Source organism: Taudactylus pleione, unplaced genomic scaffold (assembly GCF_031769625.1).
Source record: "Taudactylus pleione unplaced genomic scaffold, aTauple2 ptg000265l, whole genome shotgun sequence".
Lineage (NCBI taxonomy): Eukaryota > Metazoa > Chordata > Amphibia > Anura > Myobatrachidae > Taudactylus > Taudactylus pleione.
Window position 1 is genome coordinate 5,949,399 of NW_028284667.1, and position 24,918 is coordinate 5,974,316.

Consider the following 24,918-nt stretch of genomic DNA (forward strand, 5'->3'; position numbering starts at 1 on the left):
ATTCTGGTAGCCTGGTTACACTTATGAAAGCTGAACTGGTGAACGCCTTGAAGCGTAAGGGGAAAACTGTTGGTGTGACCTGTATACATGGGGATACCCGGTATTATGATACTGCAGAAGTGAACATAGAAACACCATGTGGTTCTGCGATAGTCTTTGTGGGTTTGGTACAGGGCTTAATGTATGATGAAATATTAGGCAGGGACTTTGCTCACTTCTGGAAGTTGTGGGAAAGCCGATTTTACACAGAGGTAAGTTGGGAATACCTCAGGAGATCCTGACTGTCCAAGGTACCCCATTTATGTCAAAAATCATAAATGAGTTATGCCGCCTTTTTAAAATTGACCAATTAAGACCCTCTGTGTACTATCCCCAGACCGATAGGGCTAGTGGAGAGGTTTAATAAAACTTTAAAACACATGCTAAGGAAAGTTGTGGACAAAGATGGTAGAGATTGGGATTACTTGTTACCTTATTTGCTGTTGGCCATAAGAGAGGTTCCCCAATCCACCACAGGGTTTTCCCCTTTTGATTTATTGTACAGGAGACATCCAAGGGGGTCACTTGACATTGCCAAAGAGACATGGGAGGGGCAGTCCAGTCCGTATAAAACAGTTATTGAGCATGTTTCTCAAATGCAAGAAAGAATTGCTGCTGTGGTGCCGATAGTAAGAGAGCACTTGGAACAGGCCCAACAGGCACAGCAGAGGGTATACAACCACAATACTCACTTATGTTGGTTCCCACAGTAGAAAGTAAACTTTTGGCTAAATGGCAAGGACCCTTTGAAAACTTAGAAAAAGTTGGGCAGGTCAATTATAAAGTTTACGAGCCGGGGAAAAAAAAGCCAGAACAGATATACCATGTAAATCTTATAAAACCCTGGAAGGATAGAGCAGCACTGTCAGCCCTCCGAGCCCCTCCAGTAAACCCAGGGTCCATGGTACCCGAAGTGACAGTGGCAAAAACCCTGTCAGCCAGTCAACAGCAGGAAGTTAAGTAATTTCTGATCAGAAATAGGGTGCTGTTTTCTGACCTACCAGGGAAAACCATGGTCATCAAACATGACATAATCACTGACCCAGGGGTTAAGGTTAACCTAAAACCCTATAGGTTACCAGAAGCCCAAAGAGAATCAGTGTCGAAGGAAATTAAAAAAAATTTAGAGTTGGGTGTAATTGAAGAATCGCATAGTGTGTGGTCAAGTCCCATTGTGCTCATTTCAAAACCCGACGGGAGTGTGCGATTCTGCAATGACTTCCGTAAATTGAACAGTTTGTCAAAGTTCGATGCCTACCCTATGCCTAGGGTGGATGAACTAGTTGAAAGGCTGGGGACAGCCAGATATTTAACTACTCTTGAATAATCCAAAGGGTATTGGCAAGTGCCGTTAACTGAGAACGCCAAAGAAAAGACTGCTTTTTCTGCATCTGAGGGGTTGTTTCAATAAAAAATGTTGCCCCTTGGGCTACATGGGGCACCTACTACCTTTCAAAGAAAGATGGATAGGATTCTAAGGCCCCATAGACAGTATGCTGCTGCTTATCTGGATGATGTGGTTATTCATAGTCCTGATTGGCAGTCTCACTTGCCCAGAGTACAAGCAGTGTTGGACTCCATCTATAAGGCAGGTTTGACAGCCAACCCAAAAAAGTGTTGTCTGGGGATGGAAGAAGTAAAATATCTTGGGTACACCATTGGCAGAGGTTTGATAAAGCCACAGCTCAATAAGATTGAGGCAATCCAAAACTGGCCACGACCCCTGAATAAAAAGCAGGTGAGAGCATTCTTAGGGATCACTGGGTATTATAGGAGGTTTATACCCAATTTTGCCAACATTGCAGTCCCACTGACTGACCTTACCAAAGGCAAACAGAAAGTCATGGTGGAATGGGGTCCTGAAGCAGAGAAGGCTTTCCAGGAGTTAAAAATAGCGTTATGTACCCAACCAGTTCTGATGGCCCCTGATTTTGACAGAGAGTTTGTTGTGCAAACCGATGCGTCAGATGTAGGCATCGGAGCGGTTCAGTCCCAAAGCAAAGAGGGTGAAGAACACCCGATTTTCTTCTTAAGCTGGAAATTAAATGTACATGAAAGAAACTATGCTACGGTCGAGAAAGAAACATTGGCCATATAGTGGGTGTTAGAGACTCTCAGGTACTACTTGGTGGGAAGAAAGTTCAGATTGATCACTGACAATGCCGCTCTGAAGTGGATGTCAGAAAACAGGGACATTAATGCGAGAATAACAAGATGGTTCTTGGTAGTTCAAACCTTTAATTTTACAGTAAAACACTGGCCAGGAAGCCAGCTGGCCAATGCAGATGCTTTGTTACGTGTCCATTGTTTGGGGGCTGCAGTTGTCCCGCCCCACAGGTCAAAACAAAGGGGGGGATATGTGATAGAAGCAATGGAGAAGTGTGGAATGGATTATATGTATGCGCTAGGTTCCTGTCATATGTGTTCTGAAACCCCCAGGAGAAGTCTGTTTGAGAAAAACAGACTAGAAATGTTGGCTTTAGAGAAAAGCTGGTTTGGGTCCTGGGGGTGTGGATGTGAGGAGAGGGAGGGCTCCATCCACAGGCCACTCTAGGTTTTGGGCCTTTTAGCCTGGTAACAGGCTCATTAGGGCTTGCAGCTGGTAATGGCTAATATAAGCTGGGTTTGTTTGTGGCTGAGTGTCTCACACCTGGGAGAGCAGGCAGACTAGCCTGTTCAGAGACACTTGGTGATAATCCTTGTAAGTACTGTGCACGTGTTTTGTTGATGGTAAGGGCAATAGGCCCTACCATTATTATAGAGGGGGAATATGCTGTGTAGCTAGTGCCCAGCCAGGCTAGGACTTATGTTTATGTTTTGTTCATGTTTATATTCATTTGGACAATAAAGACTGGCGCCGACCAGTTTGTATGAGAACCCCTGACTTGTATCCTGTTTCTACAGCTGCTGTGTGTGTAAAGAGGGAGTCCATCTACCCCAGGAGAGGGACCCCTATCCTGACTATATATATACACTACCGTTCAAAGTTTGGGGTCACTTAGAAATGTCTTTATTTTTGAAAGAAAAGCACTGTTTTTTTCAATGAAGATAACATTAAATTAATCAGAAATACACTCTATACATTGTTAATGTGGTAAATGACTATACTAGCTACAAACTAATGGTTTTTAAAAGAATATCTACATAGGTGTATAGAGGCCCATTTCCAGCAACCATCACTCCAGTGTTCTAATGGTACATTGTGTTTGCTAAGCACATTAGAAGATTAATGGATGTTTAGAAAACCCTTGAAAACATTAGCTCTGCCTATCTATACCCGGAGTTTAGTGTCTCCTAGTGACATACAGTACAGAGAGCTTCCAAGGGGCTGATAACGCAGGAATATGTGGTCGTACATATTCCTTCAACAATTCACGAATATATGCATGCTTATGTTCCTTTATTTTCCCTTATATTGCAATGTAGAATATATAGAAATGTTAGGATGAGATTCAGTATTAGTATAGTTGTGTGAGGTGCAGCTGTGTCTCATTTGTTGAATGGTCTCAGGCCTGGAGAGAAATAAGGCCTACCCTTTGCCTATCCAAAGTAAATAGATGGGTCCCTGTTGCATCAGTCATTTTGTTTAATATTTTATCCAAAGGTATATTATATAATGTATTAAAAAGTATATACAAATTAGTGTTTATTTCTATGCAGGTGTGATTAACTGCAGAGATATGTATAAGTTAGAACTGATGAGGCAGCCATTTCTTTTAATGGTTCAGCAATAGAAAGAATTGTAGATTTAAAATGTCAGTTGTAGCATGTGCAAAACAGCAGACAACAAGTCTCAGTTTTTTTATAAACAAAAAGAGTTAAAATCAAGATAGCATTTGTCTGCAATAGTCAGAGGTGAAGGCTATATGAGCAGTGATGACATGGGAAAAGAAAGATAACATATTATAATGTCAATATTTTAGTTAAGACATATAACCAATTAGTGTCTAGCACGTACGAATATTAAATAAATTAATATTCGCCATTTTGGATTTTGTGGGAGGTATGGACAGATTAGAGTATAAAGTATTGACCAAAGAGGGAGGGGGAAGGCAGTCCGTGAAGCAGTCGGAGGACAGAGGAGAGAGGGGACACAACGAGAGGCTGGGGGTGCTGAGTGCGGTTGCTGTACGTATGTATGAAATTGGCTAATTGGTATGCTGCACTGGGTGTCATAAAATTATTTTACAAGTATTCCTACTGCTGCTGAAATAACCTAAGTGCTATATTCTGTTGTAACTCTGCACTGGAAAAATACATGTATAATTACGCTGTCTTTAAGTAAAAACATTGTCATTTATTTTAGAATCTGTATTGGTTTGAATTATTTCATTATCCTTTATAATACTGTAAGTGAGATTTATAAATAAATATAGAATAAATCGCGTTATCAGGGCATATCCAACCATGGCTAATTGTCGAGCTGGTCGGGATTCAATTAGCGGGTATTTCACGCGCGCGAGTCCCCACTCAGAGTTTACCTCGCACCTCATGTAGGTGCAAGGTAAAATCTACATAAAGCCATTCTATCTATCAGCTCGCATAGCTGGGTAACCCACAGCTATGCGAGCGTCCATAAGGCCGCTCCACATTTAAATAGTACGGCCCTGATTCAGAGCGAGCGCTCTGCTCAAAGCGTTCAGCTCTGAATCAGGGCCAGTGTTTGAAAAATGACAGTTGGGAGTTGATTGGCTGGCACCTTATCACTTCCTTATCACTTTTCACTCTGTCTACTAACACTGCTTAGTAAATAGACCCCACAGTATCCCCTCTTACTAATTATGCATTTGCCCCTGCTCTGCAGTTACAGGAAGGATCAATATAACATGTGTCCATTACTTTACACCCATTTGCATATTTCACTGTACATGAGTAATGTAATTAACTAAATATACATTTTTCACTTGACCACACCCACCCCTAATATTGGATTGTTTGCTATATGTTACTAGTTAGCTCCCAACCATTACTTTCAAGTAGGTTCTTCATGCCTTAATCCCTTCAGTATACTTTGCTATTCTGTATTTTAGCACTTTATAAATAAAATATAATCATAATAAATGTTATGCGAGAGTAATCACTATGGTGTATTAGTCACCACTGTAACCTTGCTGGTGTTTTATAGATCAAAAAAGGTGACTCACTACCACTCTCAGGAAGCCGACAGTCGCAATGCCGACCGCCGGCTTCCCGACTGTCAAATCCCAGCAAGGTACAAATGACAGGTGTCGAAATCCTGATGCCTGTCATTAGACCTATGCCGGGAGCCTGACGCCCGGCATGCTGAACGAAGGTAAGCCAGGCACGGACAGCCGCGGGGGGGGGGATGGTTAGTGTTTAGGGCTCCCAGGGGGACTTAGGGTTAGGCACCCCCTGGGAGGGTTAGGTTTAGGCTAGGGGAAGAGAGGGTTAGGGTTAGACACCCCCGGGGTAGGTTAGGGTTAGGCAACCCCCTGGGAGACTTAGGTTTAGGCTTCGGGGACAGGGGGGTTGGGTTTAGGCACTAGGGGGGAAGGTTAGGGTCAGGCACCCCTAAAGGAGGATTAGGGTTAGGAGGTAGAATAGGGTTAGTTATACTTACCTTTTTAGCTGTCGGGACCTTCACCCCTGCCGGGCTTCCGCTGTCGGGATTTGAACCATGCGGCCGGCGGTATTACATACTGATTCCCTAGGAAGTATGATATATGCCGCCTGGTGGGCAAACCTATTGCAGCATGCAAATTCCTTTAATACTACACAATTTTTCTATTGTTATGCACCTTTGAAAAGAACTGAGGGATAAATTAGAAATTGATGAATATGTAGATGAGCGAAGTGCTCCAGATACCACTTTATTTTCATAATATAGGGTCTGTTTAATGTTACTTGAGTACTATCAGGGGCGTAAACACAAGAGACATTGGAAGATGTTTGCCTCCAGTCGCAAGCCCTGAAGGGGGCATACTGACCTCCTCCATTGTTCCAGGTTCTGCTTTATGCACCCCAGAGAAGGAATACACAGGGAGACCAGTGGCAAACGCAGGATTTCCAGAGGGGGGTTTCCAAATGCGTAATTTTAGAGCGAGCGTGGCCTGTCAATGAAGAGGGCAGAATTAGTACTTAACCATCTTTAATAAGCGTCATACAAAGTGTATTTTGTGTATTAATTCCAGCATATACAGGACCAGTGATCACAGTAAGCCATTAGATGTGCCAGTAGGCCATCTTGCCTGAGCTGAATGTATTTATTTTTGATGTGGGCACCATTCCAGACTATTGGAACAAGTCCGAGAGCCTGGAGGAGCAGCAGAAGAACGTAGCACTGCCCCGGACATACTGTATATGTACATATTGGGCACTATAGCAGTGCATCTCTAACAGTGCATGTTTTCCAGATCTTCTAGTTGGTGCACAGGTTATTTATTACTGGTTGATACATGTTAAAAGATGCACAGGTGGTGCTAATTACTTTATTTGTGATACTGAGAAGAACATGCAGCACTAGTAACAATCTATTATAATACTATTTCTATTGTGGTCATAGAGTGGGCTGGGGAGGGGGATTTCCAGGCAGACGGAACCCCCCCTGCGTTTGCCTATGGAGCCTAGGGCCACCACCCTGGAGTCCGGTATCTAGGGACAGATCTTCAGCAATGAAACTGCACCAATGTACATAAAAGGGGTAGGGCAAAATCTGGATTGCATCGCCACTCCCTCTTTTGTTGGTTCTTCCTTCTCACAAACGTGTGACCTGTGTCCTGTCACTGAGGGAGCAGCAAATAGCAAGAATGGAAGATGCTGATCAGCAACAGGCAGTGTTTATGTGCTGGGATGTTGGTATTTAATTGGGAGAGGAGTGTGTGTCTGGGTGCTGCTGCTGGGGTTTATCCATACTTGCCTACTCTCCCGGGACTGCCGGGAGCCTCCTGATAATTGGGTGCTCCTGGCACCCCGCAAGACTAGGCAAGTCCCCCGGAATGGCCAATGACACCCTGCAAACTCCCACACCCACTGCAAAAGTGGGCGGTTCGGGGGTGCGATGATGCGATTCACGTCATCGTAGACCTGCCCCCTGCCTTATAATGCTGGTAATATTGGCATTATAAAGCGGGGGCAGGGCCAAGATCGGCATGCCCCCGCTCCACCTACCTGAACCGCCCCCCACCCTCCCTGCTGGACCGACCTGGCTGCCCCCTGCAGAAATGTCAGTAAGTATGTGTTTATCATTGAATACAGGGGGAGGAGAGTGTGTGTCTGGGTAATGTTGGAAGTGAATGTGGAGGGGAGGAGTGTAAATGGGTGCTGCTGGGGTGCTGCAAGTGTTGCAAGTGAATGCAGGGGGAGGAGAGTGTGTGTCTGGGTAATGTTGGAAGTGAATGTGGAGGGGAGGAGTGTAAATGGGTGCTGCTGGCGTGCTGCAAGTGTTGCAAGTGAATGCAGGGGGAGGAGAGTGTGTGTCTGGCTGCTGCTGGGGTGTTGGAAGTGAATGTGGTTTAGGGGAGTGTGTGTGAGTGCTGCTGGGGCTGGTGTGCTGATAGTGAATGTGATCGGGGGTGGGGCAGCAATAGCTATCTCACTTCCAGGCGAGTGGTATGAACTTATGCCCCTGTGTACTAAATAATTCTACTAACAACTGAAGAGACACAAGAACATTTTTTAAGCAATAAATAGCATAACTAGCATTTACACAGAAAACATAAAACCCCTTCATAATAGAATAATTTACTACTAAGGAAACAAATCCTTTACTCACTGTAGCCTTCTGTGTAATCCTACAGCTACATGTACAATACAGTTTCTATATGACACAGACTTTTATACAGTGATATTGGGGGAGATGTTTTAAGCCTTAAGGAGAGATAGAATGGAAAGAGATAAAGAGCCTGATCCAGAGTTGGGAATAGAGTAAGATAGAGCAAGTAACTCTACATCTTGGTAAAACCATGCTGCACCTCAGGGCTCCAGAGGGTCAGAAAGTGGGGAGAGCAGGTAGACACAATAAACACAGATACTAAAATAAGTGTAGAAAAAGAAGGAAAAGAAGGATACACTTAGGCCCTGATTCAGAGCCGGACGCTCTGACAGAGCGCGCGCTCTGAATCAGGGTGTTTTTGTTTTTTTTTGAACGGCCTCCTGGCTGCTCGCATAGCTGTGGGTGACCAACCACAGCTATAGCGAGCGGCCATGATGATGGTCGTGATGGTCAAGACCATCTCGACCATCGGGCTTGCGACAAGACCCTTGTGGTAGGGTCTCATTGCCGCAAGCCCCAGAGAGATTTCGGCTCTAACAGAGCCGAAAGCTCTCCCACTGACATCACTTGTGATGTCAGTGGGGCCGCCCCCAGATGGTAGGCGTTCTCATGGGAACACCTCCGTCTGGCCAGCCACCCCCCGGACGGCCACCAAAGGGGGAGTGCTGTCACTCAACATCGACAGCACGCCCCCTTTGTTACGAGACCCGGAGTGACGGATTGCCCGTCGCTATCCAGGTCTCATGCATGCGCACAACAGAGCCAGCTCCGTCGTGCGCATGTGCTCTGGGCCACCATCGACCTGGTTGTGAGCGCTCAGCGCTTGTGACCAGGTCTGAATCAGGCCCTTAGAAAAGAAGGCAGATGACAATCCTTAAGCATAGTTGCCTACCTTTGCTGTCTCTTCCCCGGGAAAAGCCCTGGGAGGAGAGGCAGGTGGGTGGTGACGGGGGCGGTGCCTGACGATCCGCGTCATTAAGCCACGCCCCCCTCTCAGTAAAATGCCCACGATTGGCTTCATTTAAATAGGGGGCAGAGCCAAATGACTCAAATCACGTCATTAAGCCCCGCCCTCTCCACGAACACCTGCGATCGCCGCGGAAATTCTCCTAATTCTGCCCACTTCACTAGGAAGTGGGCAGAATGCGGGAAAAATGCATACCCTTCTGGGGTTGCGGGGCATTACCCAAAAAATCAGGAGCCTCCTGCGAAAACCGGGAGGGTAGGCATGTATGTCCTTAAGGAATCAGACAAGTAAGAATGAAAGTTCTGAAAACCCATACAATGCATGTGTTACAGAGTGTATGCTCAACGATTCTATTGTGATTGGGGGAGTCGGTATCAGAAATGGGGCAGCAAAGTGATTGGCGTTCCTGGGTGGTGTCCTGAGGTGAACATGAAGATCATACGTCTCATGGGCGTGTTATGGGAGTGTCGTGGGCATAACAATGAAAGCAGCTGCGTTCTCAGACACAGAGTTGCAGCCACAATGCCCATGTTTAGTTGGAGAAACTGCACCTGGCAAAGGGCTTGTACAACTGTCTGTGATGGACTGCATGGTGTGCCGATGGTGGTGTGTCAAGATTCACCGGCGGTGTTACAGCATGCAGAGATGCTGAAAGTGCACATTTCAGGCCCTACACCAAGGGAGTGCTGCTACTAGAACTTGCATATCATCGCAGCTGTGACTCCGGCAACAGACGCAAGAGCGGATGCAGCATCGTCTACCTCTTACTCAGGCTCTAAGGGCTCTATTTATTAACACTATTTTTACTAAAATAAAGTGAAAAGGGGTGTTTTTACACCCTTTTCACATTATTTTAGTTTCACCTGTAGTTATTACAGGGCAATTGGAGTAGAATTAGTAAAATTCTACTCCAACCCCTAGTATCACTTATTTTTAGTAAAGCACATTGCATTTCCCATAATTGTAATGAGAAATGTGATCCGACCAGAGTTACTAAAAATAAATTGTAAAAGAATACCGGGGGAAGCCCTGTGATAATAACTCCACCTGGAAGTGGCGTTATCCAGGGTCTCCCCCAGTTACCGGGCTCCCACTCTGCTCTAATGGGGAGAGCAGAGGCGGGAGCCGGTACCAGTAATCAGCTATGTGGTCTAAACAGACCGCAAGCTGATTGCTGTAAAAAAAAGAAAAAAAAAATTGAAACATTTTTTTTTTACTTACCTGAATCCAGGGACCGGTGATCAGGCCTCCGGTGATGGCTCCTCTCCAGTCAGCTGGTCTCCCATAGTGCACTGCGGCCTGGTCATCAGGTGATCCCAGTGCAGTATGGGAGATCACCTGATCGGGAAGCCCGGAGAAGATCACCGGAGGCCAGGAGGATGCAGGTAAGTGTAATGAAGGGAGGGAGGGTCGCGGGGGGTCCGTGATCACGGGGGCGGGGCTTATCGTCGGTGGGGGGTAGCAGCGACGGTGGGTCGGCACATGCTCGGGCTCTTAGTCGCTGTATTTTTTCCTAAAATACCGCGACTAGAGTGCGGATGGGATCCGCAGGGACAGAGCTTTATCACAAGCTCTGTCCCTGCAAGGGATTTATAGTAAATCCCTGTGATGTTGCCTGAATTCGCAATGGGAATTCACTCGGTAATATCACACTACAATCCGCATTCAATATGCGGATTGTAGTAAATAGAGCCCTAAATCTTTTATTACAAATAAATGACTAATTATATGTCTGTGTGGATTTGTACTATGGGGTTCTATAGGTTCCAGTGTGCTCAAGTCTGATGGGGTGGGTCTCTCCCTGTGGGCTCCCAGGATGGGAGGCCAACTTCTTCAATTCACCCAGTTCTGGCGTCAGACCATCTCAGATGCCTGGGTAAAAGAAGTGGTCTCCCACGGATATGCCTTCTTATTCCTGAGGTGGTCCCCCCCAGCAGTTCTTTTGCACAGGACCTCCATCGGACCCAAGCAAAGCCCTGCTCCTCCAGAAGGCAATTCAGTCCTTACTGCTCTCGAGGGTAATAATTCCTGTCTCCTCATCACAGCCTGGGAAGGGCTATTATTCTACCCGTTTCTTGGTTCAGAAGTCCAACGGGTCTCATTGGCCTATCCTCAACCTCAAGTTTCTGAACAAGTCTATCAGGGTGCCCAGGTTTCATATGGAAACTCTACGCTCTATTGTCTTGGCTATGGAGCCTGGGGACTTTATGGTGTCTGTGGACATTCAGGATGCTTACCTACATGTACTTATAGTGCCTTCTCATTAACAGTATCTCCAGTTTGCTGTCCTACAGCAACATTACCAATTTCAAGCACTGCCTTTTGGGCTTTCTACAGCTCCTTGGGTCTTTACCAAGATCATGGCAGTTATGACTGCTCCCATGCTTTGACAATCTCTTGCTCTTAGCAAGCTCCCCAGAAATTCTTCACCGCCATCTACAAGTAACCATTGCCTTTCTACAAATGCACGGTTGGCTGATCAACTGGAAAAAGTCTTCTCTGACCCCTTCTCAAAGAATGGTACATCTGGGAGCCTTCCTGGACTCTCAGGCTCAGAGAATCTTAATGACAGCAGACAAAGGACCTCATTCAGAGGCGGTCGCAAGAAGCGATCGCTCTCTCTGAATGAGGACGGGCGCTTCTATTTTTTTGGTGCGGCCTCAAGGTCGCAAACTAAGCTGTGGTTTACCACCCACAGCTTAGCTAGCGACCAGGGTGATGGCCGCGATGGTGATAACCAGCGCGACCATCGGGGCTTTCGAACAGACCCTAAGGTTGGGTCTGGGTACTCGCAAGCCCCAGGGAGCTTTCTGCTCTGATGGAGCAGGAAGCTCCCCACTGACATCACTGATGATGTCAGTGTGGCCGCCCACAAAATGGTAGGCATTCCTTAAGGAACACCTCCATTTTGGAAACCACACCCCGGCCCACCTACAAAAAGGGGTGAGCTGTCAATCAACATTGACAGCCGCCCCTTTTGTAGTGAGATCCGCAGCGAGAGTGTTTCTCTCTCGCTCCGGGGCTTGCTCACGTGCAGTGCGGCCGCTGCGCGTGCGCAGGGCTACCCATCGGTGCTTGCGACCATGTCTGAATGATCCCCAAAATCTCTGTATTACAGCACAGAGTGTGCAGATTACTCTACAGTTGCCAAGTGTTAATTCACTCTACAATGCAGACCTTGGGATCCATGGTGTCCACCTTTGACATGGTGGAGTTTGCTCAGTTTCACTCCAGGCCCCTACAACACCTGATCCTCTCCAGGTGGAATGGGCTGCTCCATCTGCTCAGATCCCAGATGATGGGCCTCTATCCAGGGGTTCACCTGTCCCGATCCTGGTGGCTACAGACATCCCACCTAAACAAGGGTCGCCCCTTTTGGATCCTGGACTGGGCACTACTCACGATGGATGGAAGCCTCCATGGGTGGGATGCAGTGACTGGCTAGCACTCCTAAGGATTCTGCACTCCAGCCAAGGTGATTTTACCAATCAACGTCCTGGAACTCCAAACCATTTACAAAGCACTCACTCTGGCTCAGGATATTCTTCAGGGCAGGCCAGTACAAGTACAGTCCAACAATACCACGGCAGTGGCTTACCTCAATCATCAAGGAGGCACTTGAAGACAGGCAGCAATGGCAGAAGTGTCCCGCATTCTCACATGGGCCGAACGCCATCTCCCAGCCATCTCCGCAATGTTTATCCCAGGGATTCTCACTTGGGAGGAGGATTTCCTCAGCCATCACGACATGAATGCAGGGGAGTTGTCTCTCAATCCAGAAGTCTTTCAGCTCCTGGTGAACAAATGGGGTCTACTGGACTTGGACCTCATGGCCTCAGGACACAACCACAAGCTTCCAGTGTATGGGAACAGGATGAGGGACCCCGACGCAGACTTCGTGGATGCATTATCTGTGAGGTTGACCTTCCATTTTGCGTACCTCTTTCCTCAAGTCTCCCTTCTGCCTTGGGTTCTTCAGAAGTTCAAGCAAGAGGGGGGCACGGTCCTGTTGGTAGCTCCGGCTTGGACTACATGCCATTGGTACTCCAATCTTCAAAGTCTCTCCATAGATGTTCCACTCCAACTTCCTCTACAATCAGACCTGTTGTCTCCGGGTCCCTTTCTCCATCTGGAACCTGACCCGTCTGTCTTTAACGGCTTGGCTCTTGAGACATCCCTCCTAAGGTCTAAAGTAGGGGTGAGCTGGTTTGGATTTCTGAAATCCGAACCCCCCCCCCCCGAGCCCCCCCGATCCGAGGCCGATCCGAGTCAGGCTCGACTTTTCCCGCCTGACTCGGATCTGAAATCGAGGCAAAACGTCATCATCCCGCCTTCCGGGTCTCGCGGGTTTTCGATCCTATATAAGGTACCCGCGTCGGCGCCATTTTCTCACTCGGCTGTGGACAGTGAAGAGGGAGGGTGGGAGTTAGGGCTGGCTGGGCTGTGTAGTGTAGTGTAGTGTAGTGCAGAGTAGTGTTGTGCTGTGCTGTGCTGCGCTGTGCTGCTGTTGTCCATAGGGGCTTGCTGCTGTTGTGTCCACTACTTCAAAGTCCATAGGGGCTGGCTGTGTTGTGCTGTGCTGCTGTTGTCCATAGGGGCTGTGTCCACTACTTCAAAGTCCATAGGGGCTGGCAGGACTGTGTTGTGCAGTCAGTTGTCCATAGGGGCTGTGTCCACTCCAAAGTCCTGTGCAGTGTCCCAGTCCTAAAGGGGTGCTATAGTGTTGTCCAGGGGGTGCTCTGTCTGTCAGGGGTGCTCCCCCCCAAAGTGCTAAAAATATATATTTTTTTGTGTTTGTGAATTGTGTGCGCAGTAGCCGCACGTGCATCAACAAAGTAGTGCCAAGCGTGCGCCTGTGTCCCATAAATAAAGGGCCGGCTGGATTGGGGTTACAGCATAAATAAAGGGCCGGCTGGATGGGGGTTACAGCACCGCTAAAGGGTGCTGTAACCCCCAAAGGGCACTCCAAAAAAAAAAATATATATATTTTTTTGTGTTTGTGAATTGTGTGCGCAGTAGCCGCACGTGCATCAACAAAGTAGTGCCAAGCGTGCGCCTGTGTCCCATAAGTAAAAGGCCGGTTGGCTTGTCCGTTAAAGGGTGCTGTAACCCCCAAAGGGCACTCCAAACAAAATAAAAAAATATATTTTTTTGTTTGTGAATTGTGTGCGCAGTAGCCACACGTGCATCAGCAAAGTAGTGTCAAGCGTGCGCCTGTGTCATAAGTAAAGGGTCGACTGGCTTGTCCGTTAAAGGGTGCTGTAACCCCCAAAGTAAACTCCAAACAAAATAAAAAAATATTTTCTGTGTTTGAGAATTGTGTGCGCAGTAGCTGCACGTGCATCAACAAAGTAGTGCCAAGCGTGCGCCTTGTCATAAGTAAAGGGCTGGCTGGCTTGTCCGTTAAAGGGTGCTGTAACCCCCAAAGTACACTCCAAACAAAATAAAAAAATATTTTCTGTGTTTGTGAATTGTGTGCACTGTGGCTGCACGTGCATCAACGAAGGAGCAGCGCCAAGCATGCGCCTGTGTCCCATAAGTAAAAGGCCGGCTGGCTTGTCCGTTAAAGGGTGCTGTAACCCCCAAAGGGCACTCCAAACAAAATAAAAAAATATATTTTTCTGTGTTTGTGAATTGTGTGCACTGTGGCTGCACGTGCATCAACAAAGGAGCAGCGCCAAGCGTGCGCCTGTGTCCCATAAGTAAAGGGCCGGCTGGCTCATTTCTTAAAGGGTGGTGTAACCCACAAAGTGCACTAGTCTCCAACAAAAATAATTTTCTGTGTTTGTGTGCGCCTTAGCCACACGTATATATCAATATAACATAAATGGAGGACCAAACTTTCTCCGATTAAAATAAAATAGGGAAAGATCAAGAACCACTTCCTCCTAGTGCTGAAGCTGCTGCCACTAGTCATGACATAGACGATAAAATGCCATCAACGTCTGCCAAGGCCGATGCCCAATGTCATAGTAGAGGGCACATACAATCCCAAATGACAAAGTTCCGGAAAATGACCTTAAAAAAAACATTTAAATCATCTGAAGAGAAACGTAAACTTGCCAATATGCCATTTATGACACGAGTGGCAAGGAACGGCTAAGGTCTTTCCCTATGTTCATAACTAGTGGTTCAGCTTCACATGACGATGGAAGCCCTCCTCCCGCTAAAAAAATCAAACAAGTTAAGCTGGCAAAAGCACAGCGAAGAACTGTGCTTTCTAAGAAGATATCACAAATCCCCAAGGAGAGTCCAAGTGTGGTGGCGGTTGCGATGCCTGACCTTCCCAGCACTGGACGGGAAGAGGTGGCTCTTTCCACCATTTGCACGCCCCCTGCAAGTGCTGAAAGGAGCACCCACAGTCCACTTGCTGATATGCAAATTGAAGATGTCACTGTTGAAGTACAACAGGATGAGGATACTGGTGTACCTGGCGCTGAGGAGGAAGTTGGCGAGGAGGATTCTGATGGTGATGTGGTTTGTTTAAATCAGGCTCCGGGGGAGACAGTTGTTGTCCGTGGGATGAAAAAGCCCATCACGGTCCTGCCTGGGCAGAAGACCAAACATTCCACCTCTTTGGTCTGGCAATATTTCTATCCAAATCCGGACAACAACTGTCTTGCCATATGTACCATATGTAAAGGTGAAATAAGTAGGGGTAGGGACGGTAACCACCTAGGAACATCCTCCCTTATACGCCACCTGCAGCGCGTTCATAAAAAGTTACTGTCAAGTTCAGAAACTTTGGCTAAGACCGTAAGCAGTCCAGGGATACCTAAATCCCTTTTTCCTGTTTTATCCAAGGAATCGGTGGATGAGGAGGATGAGGACGACATCTTGCCTCCGTAGAGCCAGTTTGTGCAGGGACACATTAATTGCCAGCTTGTTTTGTGGGGCCCCAAACGAACCAATCATTTCAGCCACAGTCATGTGGCAGACCCTGGCGCTGAAATGATTGGTTTGTTAAAGTGTGCATGTCCTATTTATACAACATAAGGGTGGGTGGGAAGGCCCAAGGACAATCCATCTTGCACCTCTTTTTTTCTTTGCAGTATGTACTGTTTGGGGCCTAGTTTTTCAAACTGCCATCCTGTCTGCCACTGCAGTGTCACTCCTAGATGGGCCACGTGTTTGTGCCGCCCACTCGTGTCGCTTAGCATAGTCATCCAGCTACCTCGGTGAAACCTTTTGGCCATAAAAACAATATTGTGAGGTGTTAGGTGTTCAGAATAGACTGGAAATGAGTGGAAATGAAGGTTATTTATTGAGGTTAATAATTGAATAGGAGCATAAAAACCCACAAATTCTGTCATTTTAGCTGTTTTTATGCTGTTTTTTTTTTAAAAATACAGATCCAAAACACAAAACCCAGAACCCAAAACACGGAAGGGTGGTTTTGGCAAAACCAATCCAGATCCAAAACACGAAGAAAGATCCAGATCCAAAACCAAAACACAAAACACGAAAAGTGGCCGGTGCACACCCCTAGTCTAAAGGGTTTTCTAGCTCTGTGGTCCAGACCATGCTCAGACTATGTAAACCGCCGTCTGCCAGGATTTATCACAGGATGTGACATATGTATTGCTAGTGTGCTACTTGAAACCATGACCCTCAGGTTTTTAGGGTTTCTAGAACCCATGCCTTTCTTCAAGCTGAATTGGATCTCAGACTCCTTTTAGCCTCTCTGAAAGTGCACGTCTCTGCTCCATCCATCTGGTACCAGCGCAGAATTGCTGCTCTACCAGATTTTCACAGCTTCCTGCAAGGTGTTCTACGTATACAACCTCCCTTTGTCCCTCCTGTAGCTCCATGGGATTTGTCAGTGGTTCTCCACGCACTTCAGGAACCTCCATTCAAACCTCTGTATTCAGTAGATATCAAATGGCTCACTGCGAAGACTCTGTTTCTTCTGGCTATAGCATCTGCCCCTAGGGTATCGGAATTAGGGGTGCATTCCTGTCGCTTCCCATTTCTAATATTTCATCTGGACAGTGCTGTTCTTCGAATACGCCCTGGCTTCCTTCCCAAGGTTGTCTCTTGTTTCCACCTTAATGAGGAAATTGTTGTTCCGGCCTTTCAATCACCAGACCTCTATGCAGGTGAGGCCTTTGGATGTGGTCCGTGCTCTGAAGATCTCACAGTCTTACACATAGACCGGCCTTACTGTGCTGGCTACAGTATCTGCTCATTCTACTCACTCTGTGGGATTCCTTCTCTGTGTGAGAGTGTGATTCTTTAGTGCATCAGTCTTCCTTCTCTCCTGCCCTGCTCCTGACTTGGGCTTGTTAACAAAACTGAGTTGCCTTCAGGCTGTGGGCGGGGTATAGGGGGAAGGACCGGAGCATCCTGGGATTGAACCCCTAGATTGTAAGCTCCTAGGAGCAGGGTCCCCCTCCACACTGTCTCACAGCCTTCTTCTCTAGCACTTCTATGACAGCCTTCACATTCAGAGCTGTACTGTGTGTGGAGAATTGTGTTGCTAATTGTTACTTGTGTTCTGTTTATATTTTGGTTACTGTATTGTAATGTAATGTTCTGTGTACCCTTTACTGTATGTACGGTGCTGCAGACCACTTGTGGCGCCCTATAAATAAACTGTGATAATAATAATAATAGAAAAAAGCTTTGCTGTTGGTGTCCGATCCTCCAAGTACCACCTAGACCCCATTGTCTCCCTGTGGACCCTATGGACTTCAAAGAAAGATAATTAACAAGGATAAGTTTTACCTTAGCTCTCCTTTTTTTATACTATTTAACATTTATTACCCCAACACTATCCATCATGAGCAAAGAGGAAAGTGGGATGGAGGTAATTTCCGTAGGAAGCGCTGCTTAACCAGATATAAAAATTAGCAAAATCTTAAAAGATTATACATTTAAAAAAAAGACATATGACTGAATACATAAAAACAACATATACATAAAGCAGTCATCTGAGTAATATTTAATAGTCTCTCTTTTAAGAAATCTTTTAAGACCAAAACATTTTTTATCTGATTAAGCAGCACTTCCCCCTACATTAGCTATTTGGTTAATATAGAGGATTTCAAGCACCCCCACTTATTGGAAGGATCTGTATTACTAGTGTGTAATTATTGCTAATCAGGATTAGCTCCCAGGCATGTGTTTTTCTGCCTGCCATGCAGAGCCATCTCTTCCATTGGGCTTGTTGGGCAGTTGCCCAAGGGCCCGAAGCTTGTACGGGCCCACCAACCTGCCCCCCTGCAACCCGGCCAGTTGGTAAATTTGTGATATTTTTATAAGCCAGCTGCCGGTGCACACCTGTACACACCTGCAGTGGGTCCATTGGGTATTCACTTTTCCCATTTTATCTTTGCAGATATTCTGACCTGGTGGTTGTGGGGAGAGTTGTGCCAGATGTTAAATCTTTTCAGGTCTTCGGGTCAGGATCTAGTAAGGTACCTTACTCAACCACCATGTCTAAATTTTTGTAAAAATACCACTGATACAATTTTAAAATATTGACAGCACCAAATTTGTATTTAAGTTTCTAATAAATTCTGCTGTTCTGTTTTTTTTACTGTAAATTGCCTTGACTTCAGCAGAAACACTTATTTCCACAGGTAATGGCATGATATCTGATATGACATAACAAGCCACAGCCTTATTTGGCCTATGACGTCATAATTACTACAGTCTTCAATGATCTGTTGTCAATATCAGAAGTGTCCCGCATTCTCACATGGGCCGAACGCCATCTCCCAGCCATCTCCGCAATGTTTATCCCAGGGATTCTCACTTGGGAGGAGGATTTCCTCAGCCATCACGACATGAATGCAGGGGAGTTGTCTCTCAATCCAGAAGTCTTTCAGCTCCTGGTGAACAAATGGGGTCTACTGGACTTGGACCTCATGGCCTCAGGACACAACCACAAGCTTCCAGTGTATGGGAACAGGATGAGGGACCCCGACGCAGACTTCGTGGATGCATTATCTGTGAGGTTGACCTTCCATTTTGCGTACCTCTTTCCTCAAGTCTCCCTTCTGCCTTGGGTTCTTCAGAAGTTCAAGCAAGAGGGGGGCACGGTCCTGTTGGTAGCTCCGGCTTGGACTACATGCCATTGGTACTCCAATCTTCAAAGTCTCTCCATAGATGTTCCACTCCAACTTCCTCTACAATCAGACCTGTTGTCTCCGGGTCCCTTTCTCCATCTGGAACCTGACCCGTCTGTCTTTAACGGCTTGGCTCTTGAGACATCCCTCCTAAGGTCTAAAGTAGGGGTGAGCTGGTTTGGATTTCTGAAATCCGAACCCCCCCCCGGGCCCCCCCGATCCGAGGCCGATCCGAGTCAGGCTCGACTTTTCCCGCCTGACTCGGATCTGAAATCGAGGCAAAACGTCATCATCCCGCCTTCCGGGTCTCGCGGGTTTTCGATCCTATATAAGGTACCCGCGTCGGCGCCATTTTCTCACTCGGCTGTGGACAGTGAAGAGGGAGGGTGGGAGTTAGGGCTGGCTGGGCTGTGTAGTGTAGTGTAGTGCAGAGTAGTGTTGTGCTGTGCTGTGCTGCGCTGTGCTGCTGTTGTCCATAGGGGCTGTGTCCACTACTTCAAAGTCCATAGGGGCTGGCTGTGTTGTGCTGTGCTGCTGTTGTTAATAGGGGCTGTGTCCACTACTTCAAAGTCCATAGGGGCTGGCTGGACTGTGTTGTGCAGTCAGTTGTCCATAGGGGCTGTGTGCACTCCAAAGTCCTGTGCAGTGTCCCAGTCCTAAAGGGGTGCTAGAGTGTTGTCCAGGGGGTGCTCTGTCTGTCAGGGGTGCTCCCCCCCAAAGTGCTAAAAATAAAATTATTTTTTCTGTGTTTGTGAATTGTGTGCACTGTGGCTGCACGTGCATCAACAAAGGAGCAGCGCCAAGCGTGCGCCTGTGTCCCATAAATAAAGGGCCGGCTGGATTGACCACTAAAGGGTGCTGTAACCCCCAAAGGGCACTCCAAACAAAATAAAAAAATATATTTTTTTGTGTTTGTGAATTGTGTGCGCAGTAGCCGCACGTGCATCAACAAAGTAGTGCCAAGCGTGCGCCTGTGTCCCATAAGTAAAAGGCTGGTTGGCTTGTCCGTTAAAGGGTGCTGTAACCCCCAAAGGGCACTCCAACCAAAATAAAAAAATATATTTTTTTGTGTTTGTGAATTGTGTGCGCAGTAGCCGCACGTGCATCAACAAAGTAGTGCCAAGCATGCGCCTGTGTCCCATAAGTAAAAGGCCGGTTGGCTTGTCCGTTAAAGGGTGCTGTAACCCCCAAAGGGCACTCCAAACAAAATAAAAATATATATTTTTTTGTGTTTGTGAATTGTGTGCGCAGTAGCCGCACGTGCATCAACAAAGTAGTGCCAAGCGTGCGCCTGTGTCCCATAAATAAAGGGCCGGTTGGCTTGTCCGTTAAAGGGTGCTGTAACCCCTAAAGGGCACTCCAAACAAAATAAAAAAATATATTTTTTTGTTTGTGAATTGTGTGCGCAGTAGCCGCACGTGCATCAACAAAGTAGTGCCAAGCGTGCGCCTGTGTCATAAGTAAAGGGTCGACTGGCTTGTCCGTTAAAGGGTGCTGTAACCCCCAAAGTAAACTCCAAACAAAATAAAAAAATATTTTCTGTGTTTGAGAATTGTGTGCGCAGTAGCTGCACGTGCATCAACAAAGTAGTGCCAAGCGTGCGCCTGTGTCATAAGTAAAGGGCTGGCTGGCTTGTCCGTTAAAGGGTGCTGTAACCCCCAAAGTACACTCCAAACAAAATAAAAAAATATTTTCTGTGTTTGTGAATTGTGTGCACTGTGGCTGCACGTGCATCAACGAAGGAGCAGCGCCAAGCATGCGCCTGTGTCCCATAAGTAAAAGGCCAGCTGGCTTGTCCGTTAAAGGGTGTTGTAACCCCCAAAGGGCACTCCAAACAAAATAAAAAAATATATTTTTCTGTGTTTGTGAATTGTGTGCACTGTGGCTGCACGTGCATCAACGAAGGAGCAGCGCCAAGCATGCGCCTGTGTCCCATAAGTAAAAGGCCGGCTGGCTTGTCCGTTAAAGGGTGCTGTAACCCCCAAAGGGCACTCCAAACAAAATAAAAAAATATATTTTTCTGTGTTTGTGAATTGTGTGCACTGTGGCTGCACGTGCATCAACAAAGGAGCAGCGCCAAGCGTGCGCCTGTGTCCCATAAGTAAAGGGCCGGCTGGCTCATTTCTTAAAGGGTGGTGTAACCCACAAAGTGCACTAGTCTCCAACAAAAATAAAAATTATTTTCTGTGTTTGTGTGCGCCTTAGCCACACGTATATATCAATATAACATAAATTGAGGACCAAACTTTCTCCGATTAAAATAAAATAGGGAAAGATCAAGAACCACTTCCTCCTAGTGCTGAAGCTGCTGCCACTAGTCATGACATAGACGATAAAATGCCGTCAACGTCTGCCAAGGCCGATGCCCAATGTCATAGTAGAGGGCACATACAATCCCAAATGACAAAGTTCAGGAAAATGACCTTAAAAAAAACATTTAAATCATCTGAAGAGAAACGTAAACTTGCCAATATGCCATTTATGACACGAGTGGCAAGGAACGGCTAAGGTCTTTCCCTATGTTCATAACTAGTGGTTCAGCTTCACATGATGATGGAAGCCCTCCTCCCGCTAAAAAAATCAAACAAGTTAAGCTGGCAAAAGCACAGCGAAGAACTGTGCTTTCTAAGAAGATATCACAAATCCCCAAGGAGAGTCCAAGTGTGGTGGCGGTTGCGATGCCTGACCTTCCCAGCACTGGACGGGAAGAGGTGGCTCTTTCCACCATTTGCACGCCCCCTGCAAGTGCTGAAAGGAGCACCCACAGTCCACTTGCTGATATGCAAATTGAAGATGTCACTGTTGAAGTACAACAGGATGAGGATACTGGTGTACCTGGCGCTGAGGAGGAAGTTGGCGAGGAGGATTCTGATGGTGATGTGGTTTGTTTAAATCAGGCTCCGGGGGAGACAGTTGTTGTCCGTGGGATGAAAAAGCCCATCACGGTCCTGCCTGGGCAGAAGACCAAACATTCCACCTCTTTGGTCTGGCAATATTTCTATCCAAATCCGGACAACAACTGTCTTGCCATATGTACCATATGTAAAGGTGAAATAAGTAGGGGTAGGGACGGTAACCACCTAGGAACATCCTCCCTTAAACGCCACCTGCAGCGCGTTCATAAAAAGTTACTGTCAAGTTCAGAAACTTTGGCTAAGACCGTAAGCAGTCCAGGGACACCTAAATCCCTTTTTCCTGTTTTATCCAAGGAATCGGTGGATGAGGAGGATGAGGACGACATCTTGCCTCCGTAGAGCCAGTTTGTGCAGGGACACATTAATTGCCAGCTTGTTTTGTGGGGCCCCAAACGAACCAATAATTTCAGCCACAGTCATGTGGCAGACCCTGGCGCTGAAATAATTGGTTTGTTAAAGTGTGCATGTCCTATTTATACAACATAAGGGTGGGTGGGAAGGCCCAAGGACAATCCATCTTGCACCTCTTTTTTTCTTTGCAGTATGTACTGTTTGGGGCCTAGTTTTTCAAACTGCCATCCTGTCTGCCACTGCAGTGTCACTCCTAGATGGGCCACGTGTTTGTGCCGCCCACTCGTGTCGCTTAGCATAGTCATCCAGCTACCTCGGTGAAACCTTTGGGCCATAAAAACAATATTGTGAGGTGTTAGGTGTTCAGAATAGACTGGAAATGAGTGGAAATGAAGGTTATTTATTGAGGTTAATAATTGAATAGGAGCATAAAAACCCACAAATTCTGTTATTTTAGCTGTTTTTATGCTGTTTTTTTTTTAAAAATACAGATCCAAAACACAAAACCCAGAACCCAAAACACGGAAGGGTGGTTTTGGCAAAACCAATCCAGATCCAAAACACGAAGAAAGATCCAGATCCAAAACCAAAACACGAAAAGTGGCCGGTGCACACCCCTAGTCTAAAGGGTTTTCTAGCTCTGTGGTCCAGACCATGCTCAGACTGTGTAAACCACCGTCTGCCAGGATTTATCACAGGATGTGACATATGTATTGCTAGTGTGCTACTTGAAACCATGACCCTCAGGTTTTTAGGGTTTCTGGAACCCATGCCTTTCTTCAAGCTGAATTGGATCTCAGACTCCTTTTAGCCTCTCTGAAAGTGCACGTCTCTGCTCCATCCATCTGGTACCAGCGCAGAATTGCTGCTCTACCAGATTTTCACAGCTTCCTGCAAGGTGTTCTACGTATACAACCTCCCTTTGTCCCTCCTGTAGCTCCATGGGATTTGTCAGTGGTTCTCCACGCACTTCAGGAACCTCCATTCAAACCTCTGTATTCAGTAGATATCAAATGGCTCACTGCGAAGACTCTGTTTCTTCTGGCTATAGCATCTGCCCCTAGGGTATCGGAATTAGGGGTGCATTCCTGTCGCTTCCCATTTCTAATATTTCATCTGGACAGTGCTGTTCTTCGAATACGCCCTGGCTTCCTTCCCAAGGTTGTCTCTTGTTTCCACCTTAATGAGGAAATTGTTGTTCCGGCCTTTCAATCACCAGACCTCTATGCAGGTGAGGCCTTTGGATGTGGTCCGTGCTCTGAAGATCTCACAGTCTTACACATAGACCGGCCTTACTGTGCTGGCTACAGTATCTGCTCATTCTACTCACTCTGTGGGATTCCTTCTCTGTGTGAGAGTGTGATTCTTTAGTGCATCAGTCTTCCTTCTCTCCTGCCCTGCTCCTGACTTGGGCTTGTTAACAAAACTGAGTTGCCTTCAGGCTGTGGGCGGGGTATAGGGGGAAGGACCGGAGCATCCTGGGATTGAACCCCTAGATTGTAAGCTCCTAGGAGCAGGGTCCCCCTCCACACTGTCTCACAGCCTTCTTCTCTAGCACTTCTATGACAGCCTTCACATTCAGAGCTGTACTGTGTGTGGAGAATTGTGTTGCTAATTGTTACTTGTGTTCTGTTTATATTTTGGTTACTGTATTGTAATGTAATGTTCTGTGTACCCTTTACTGTATGTACGGTGCTGCAGACCACTTGTGGCGCCCTATAAATAAACTGTGATAATAATAATAATAGAAAAAAGCTTTGCTGTTGGTGTCCGATCCTCCAAGTACCACCTAGACCCCATTGTCTCCCTGTGGACCCTATGGACTTCAAAGAAAGATAATTAACAAGGATAAGTTTTACCTTAGCTCTCCTTTTTTTATACTATTTAACATTTATTACCCCAACACTATCCATCATGAGCAAAGAGGAAAGTGGGATGGAGGTAATTTCCGTAGGAAGCGCTGCTTAACCAGATATAAAAATTAGCAAAATCTTAAAAGATTATACATTTAAAAAAAAGACATATGACTGAATACATAAAAACAACATATACATAAAGCAGTCATCTGAGTAATATTTAATAGTCTCTCTTTTAAGAAATCTTTTAAGACCAAAACATTTTTTATCTGATTAAGCAGCACTTCCCCCTACATTAGCTATTTGGTTAATATAGAGGATTTCAAGCACCCCCACTTATTGGAAGGATCTGTATTACTAGTGTGTAATTATTGCTAATCAGGATTAGCTCCCAGGCATGTGTTTTTCTGCCTGCCATGCAGAGCCATCTCTTCCATTGGGCTTGTTGGGCAGTTGCCCAAGGGCCCGAAGCTTGTACGGGCCCACCAACCTGCCCCCCTGCAACCCGGCCAGTTGGTAAATTTGTGATATTTTTATAAGCCAGCTGCCGGTGCACACCTGTACACACCTGCAGTGGGTCCATTGGGTATTCACTTTTCCCATTTTATCTTTGCAGATATTCTGACCTGGTGGTTGTGGGGAGAGTTGTGCCAGATGTTAAATCTTTTCAGGTCTTCGGGTCAGGATCTAGTAAGGTACCTTACTCAACCACCATGTCTAAATTTTTGTAAAAATACCACTGATACAATTTTAAAATATTGACAGCACCAAATTTGTATTTAAGTTTCTAATAAATTCTGCTGTTCTGTTTTTTTTACTGTAAATTGCCTTGACTTCAGCAGAAACACTTATTTCCACAGGTAATGGCATGATATCTGATATGACATAACAAGCCACAGCCTTATTTGGCCTATGACGTCATAATTACTACAGTCTTCAATGATCTGTTGTCAATATCAACTAGTAAGGATTATACTGTACGTAT

General features: G+C 46.2%; 1 long non-coding RNA gene across 2 annotated transcripts in view; it reads right to left on the bottom strand.

Moving 5' to 3' along the window:
* The window catches only part of LOC148513973 (uncharacterized), a 55,479-nt gene that overhangs the window by 24,817 nt on the left and 5,744 nt on the right, over positions 1 to 24,918 (bottom strand). For both annotated transcript variants that reach the window (XR_015880125.1, XR_015880126.1), the window contains exon 2: positions 5,988 to 6,110. This is a non-coding gene — a long non-coding RNA (uncharacterized LOC148513973). The remainder of the gene's footprint in view (positions 1 to 5,987; positions 6,111 to 24,918) is intronic.